Raw genomic sequence first — 6,039 nt, forward strand, 5'->3', positions numbered from 1 at the left:
CACATCAATTTTATTATACAATTTATCACACATTTTTAATCTTAAATAATGTTAAACAGATCGAGAAAAAAAAGAAAGGTATTAAGTTCAAAATATAACCAAATTTGAAAGTATTGAGAATTTTTATAACAAAAATATATTTCTTTCTGAAATTATATATTTATAACTAATCGATAACAAACGAAGTTAAAGAACTATAAACAATAAAAAACCCCTCAGGCGTTAAAATTCTCACTAATCACTTAATTGGAACAAGCCAGAGGAGGGGGGGGGGGGGGGGGGGGGGGGGAGATTTGGATTGATTGAAAAGAAGGGCTTGAGTTGAGAGATAAATGCATAATTGAGATGTTTTAATGTTTAGTTTTTGTATTGGACAGGTAGATGGCTGTCTATTTATGTTTTACAAATTGAATTTTTTTCATAGTGTAATTAAAAGCTTGCTTTACATTTTATAAATTTTTAACACATGTTTTACTTCAAAAGCTATAAAAGTATTGGCACCATCCCAGTTGAGGAGTGAGATTCTACCCCATACGAAAAAATAAACCCCCCCCCCCCCGCCATCTGTCAAAATAAACCCCCCCCCCCCGGCATCATTTGATTTTGTACCCCATCTTAAATTTTGGTCCCTGTAATTTTCAATGTTTAAAACAAAGCTTGGTGGTAATAAACTATGAGTTATAGGGGTAAAATATTACATATGGGGTAAGTATATAAAATATGGGGAACAAAAATCACACATGGAGGTCCAAAAATTAATATGGGGTCATTTTTTCATGATGGGGTAGCTTCAAGTGCTTATATCTTGAGAACCGTAAGAGATAGAGGCCTAGTTGCTTGACTGTGGTAACTCAGATTTACATAAGAAAGCCATTTATGCACATGGGGTGTCAAAATTTGAGATGGGGTATTTTTTTCATGATGGGGTGTCAAAATTTGATATGGGGTATTTTTTTCATGATGGGGTAGGTTTGAGTGCTTATATCTGGTGAACCGTAAGAGATAGAGGCCTAGTTGCTTGACTGTGGTAACTCAGATTTACACAAGGAAGCCATTTATGCACATGGGGGACCAAAACATGATATGGGGTATTTTTTTCATGATGGGGGTAGTTTCAAGTGCTTATATCTTGAGAACCGTAAGAGATAGAGGCCTAGTTGCTTGACTGTGGTAACTCAGATTTACATAAGGAAGCCATTTGTGCACATGGGGGACCAAAACATGATATGGGGTATTTTTTTCATGATGGGGGTAGTTTCAAGTGCTTATATCTGGAGAACCGTAAGAGATAGAGGCCTAGTTGCTTGACTGTGGTAACTCAGATTTACATAAAAAAGCCATTTATGCACATGGGGGACCAAAATATGATATGGGGTATTTTTTTCATGATGGGGGTAGTTTCAAGTGCTTATATCTGGAGAACTGTTAGAGATAGAGGCCTAGTTGCTTGACTGTGGTAACTCAGATTTACATAAGGAAGCCATTTATTCACATGGGGGACCAAAATATGATATGGGGTATTTTTTTCATGATGGGGGTAGTTTCAAGTGCTTATATCTTGAGAACCGTAAGAGATAGAGGCCTAGTTGCTTGACTGTGGTAACTCAGATTTACATAAGAAAGCCATTTATGCACATGGGGTGTCAAAATTTGAGATGGGGTATTTTTTTCATGATGGGGTGTCAAAATTTGATATGGGGTATTTTTTTCATGATGGGGTAGGTTTGAGTGCTTATATCTGGTGAACCGTAAGAGATAGAGGCCTAGTTGCTTGACTGTGGTAACTCAGATTTACACAAGGAAGCCATTTATGCACATGGGGGACCAAAACATGATATGGGGTATTTTTTTCATGATGGGGGTAGTTTCAAGTGCTTATATCTTGAGAACCGTAAGAGATAGAGGCCTAGTTGCTTGACTGTGGTAACTCAGATTTACATAAGGAAGCCATTTGTGCACATGGGGGACCAAAACATGATATGGGGTATTTTTTTCATGATGGGGGTAGTTTCAAGTGCTTATATCTGGAGAACCATAAGAGATAGAGGCCTAGTTGCTTGACTGTGGTAACTCAGATTTACATAAAAAAGCCATTTATGCACATGGGGGACCAAAATATGATATGGGGTATTTTTTTCATGATGGGGGTAGTTTCAAGTGCTTATATCTGGAGAACTGTAAGAGATAGAGGCCTAGTTGCTTGACTGTGGTAACTCAGATTTACATAAGGAAGCCATTTATTCACATGGGGGACCAAAATATGATATGGGGTATTTTTTTCATGATGGGGGTAGTTTCAAGTGCTTATATCTGGAGAACCGTAAGAGATAGAGGCCTAGTTGCTTGACTGTGGTAACTCAGATTTACATAAGGAAGCCATTTATGCACATGGGTGACCAAAATTTGATATGGGGTATTTTTTTCATGATGGGGGTACTTACAAGTGCTTATATCTGGAGAACCGTAAGAGATAGAGGCCTAGTTGCTTGACTGTGGTAACTCAGATTAAAATAAGGAAGCCATTTATGCACATGGGGGTACATAAATTAATATGGGGGTCATTTTTCTATGATGGTGGGTAAAAATTGAATATAGGGGCCAATTTTTTATGATGGGGTTGGGGGTTGAAATTAGGTTAGGTTAGGTGAAGTTAGGTTAGGTTAGGTTAAAATGGGTTAGGTTAGGTTAATATGGGTTAGGTTAGGTTAAGATGGGTTAGGTTAGGTTAAAATGGGTTAGGTTAGGTTAAGTTTGTTAGGTTAGGTTAAGATGGGTTAGGTTAGATTAAAATGGGTTAGATTAGGTTTAGTTGGTTCATGATAGTTTAAAATTGGTTAAGTTAGGTTAGTTTAAGATTGAGTAGCCCTGCAGAGTTAGGGTCTCCTGCACAGGTTAGGTAATATTGAGGAGCCCTGCAAGGTTAGGGCCCCCAGGGGGGCCTAACCTTGCAGGGCTCCTCAATATTACCTAACCTAACTTAACCTAATTCCCTCTCCACCATAACAAATGGCCCCTATATTCAATTTTTACCCACCATCATGAAAAAAAACAACCCTATCAAATTTTGGTACCCTATGTTCATGAAGGGATTAGGAAATATTGAGTAGCCTTGCAGAGTTAGGGTCTCCTGCACAGGTTAGGTAATATTGAGGAGCCCTGCAAGGTTAGGGCCCCCGGGGGGCCTAACCTTGCAGGGCTCCTCAATATTACCTAACCTAACTTAACCTAATTCCCTCTCCACCATAACAAATGGCCCCTATTTTCAATTTTTACCCACCATCATGAAAAAAGAAACCCCCAACAAATTTTAGTACCCTATGTTCATTAATGGCTTCCTTATGTAAATCTGAGTTACCACAGTCAAGCAACTAGGCCTCTATCTCTTACCGTTCTCCAGATATAAGCACTTGAAACTACACCCATCATGAAAAAATACCCCATATCAAATTTTGGTCCCCCATGTATATAAATGGCTTCCTTATGTAAATCTGAGTTACCACAGTCAAGCAACTAGGCCTCTATCTCTTACGGTTCTCCAGATATAAGCACTTGAAATTACCCCCATCATGAAAAAAATACCCCATATGATATTTTGGTCCCACATGTTCATAAATGGCTTCCTTATGTAAATCTGAGTTACCACAGTCAAGCAACTAGGCCTCTATCTCTTACGGTTCTCAAGATATAAGCACTTGAAACTACCCCCATCATGAAAAAAATACCCCATATCATATTTTGGTCCCCCATGTGCACAAATGGTTTCCTTATGTAAATCTGAGTTACCACAGTCAAGCAACTAGGCCTCTATCTCTTACGGTTCTCCAGATATAAGCACTTGAAACTACCCCCATCATGAAAAAAATACCCCATATCATATTTTGGTCCCCCATGTGCATAAATGGCTTCCTTATGTAAATCTGAGTTACCACAGTCAAGCAACTAGGCCTCTATCTCTTACGGTTCTCCAGATATAAGCACTTGAAACTACCCCCATCATGAAAAAAATACCCCATATCATATTTTGGTCCCCCATGTGCATAAATGGCTTCCTTATGTAAATCTGAGTTACCACAGTCAAGCAACTAGGCCTCTATCTCTTACGGTTCTCCAGATATAAGCACTTGAAACTACCCCCATCATGAAAAAAATACCCCATATCATGTTTTGGTCCCCCATGTGCATAAATGGCTTCCTTATGTAAATCTGAGTTACCACAGTCAAGCAACTAGGCCTCTATCTCTTACGGTTCTCCAGATATAAGCACTTGAAACTACCCCCATCATGAAAAAATCACCCCATATTAATTTTTTGATCACCATGTGTGAGTTTTAACCCCTTGCTTCAATTTTAATATCATAGCATTGGTTGCTACCCCATCTGTATTTTTCAACCAATCATCATGTTTGTTGACATCCAGAAAAATGTATATTATGTAGTTCAATAATCTGCCACTAGATGTTCCTATTTCAAACAAGCTATTGTTTTTTTTCTTCAATGGAGCCAAATTTTTATCTTAAAATATTAGGTAAAGTAAAGTATTAGAATATGTTGGTGATTTAGTATAAAAAAAGTCTTAAAAGAGAAATAAAAAAAATAAATAGAGGCATTTTCAAATTTTATTCAAAATATAGGAAAATATAGAAGAGTGAAAGGCATAGCTTCACTACAGTGGAGTATGGTAGCTTATGCTACCCTAATATAAATTCTTTCGCGCGAGGCTCACCTCGCAAACCCCTCCAGACTCTCCCCTCCCCCCTACCCAGATATTATTTCCCCTTCTGCCAATCATTCCCCCATCTGTCAAATCAGACCCCACCTTACAATCCTGGCCCCATGTTCCTATTTAGACCCCATCCTTCATTTTTGTCCCCTGTTCAATAATTTATCCCTTCTCTGACATTATTTTGTTTCTCTTGGAGAGGTACAAAATATGAAGATGGGGATAAATTAACATGATGGGGACAAAATCATAAGATGGGGTAAAAATTTCATGATGCCGGGGGGGGGGGGTTTAATTTGATAGATGGCGGGGGGGGGGGGTTTATTTTTTCAGATGGGGTAGAATCTCACTCCTCAACTGGGAACTTGCCAAAAGTATTTAAAAATGTAAATTCGAAAATTATTTAGTTTAAAGCTAGCTTTAACATGAATGAAAAAACTAGAAAATTATGGATTAAACCTTTCCCTAACACCCCTCGGCTCCTTTCCTTTTTCTAGCCTTTGCAAACTTTCCCTTTTTGTTTAAATCTTGCCTTGTACCTCCATTTTGGAGACATTCCCCCCTCCCCATTCATTTCCTTTTCGGCCCTTTGACTCATTCCTTTGTCCCCAATTTTCTTTCCCCCATAAACCAAAAAACAAGGGCATAACGAAACTAATTAATCAAAACATTAAAATCTATATTTAATTTCAATTTGGAGGATTATTCTAATTTCAGCCGCAATTTTTATTTGGAAGATTTTTTAAAGAAAACAACTCGTTGAAATAATTTCCCCTTTTTTTAGTGACCAATTTTCTCTAGATATTTTTTCTCCACTTTATTATAGAGTGTTTAGTTTTTTGCTTACTTTGCATAAAATGATAAATTTGAAAACTTGATAAAATATACCATTTAAAAACTCCTAAAAGTAATAATGATTTTTTTGTTATATACACTGAAACGATTCATTTCAGAGAAGCCTCTCTTAGCTCCTAGCGGATGATTTTCGGCTTATTTCATTCAAATTTCAGTCTTTGAGTGGTTTAAGGCTATTTTATTACAATCCCTCGCCTTTTCACCAGGATCACAGTCGCAGTTACGTATTCTCTTTAAAAATTAGGGGATTATTTGTCAAATAGAATTTGTCCCAAATTATGCCAAGCCAAACTTTGTTTATATTGAACAGCTGAGCAGACTTTTGTTGACTCAATAACTTGGATTGACAGATGAAATAAACACAATGAAAATTGCTCATTGCAATAATGATTGCAGCTAAAAAGCTCCAACGTTTAACATGATGAAATTTTTTTAATTTCGATATAAAAGATCAAAAAGTTTCT

The sequence above is a fragment of the Acartia tonsa genome, chromosome 5, assembly GCF_053477335.1.
Source record: "Acartia tonsa isolate MP-2025a chromosome 5, ASM5347733v1, whole genome shotgun sequence".
In the NCBI taxonomy this organism is placed as follows: domain Eukaryota; kingdom Metazoa; phylum Arthropoda; class Copepoda; order Calanoida; family Acartiidae; genus Acartia; species Acartia tonsa.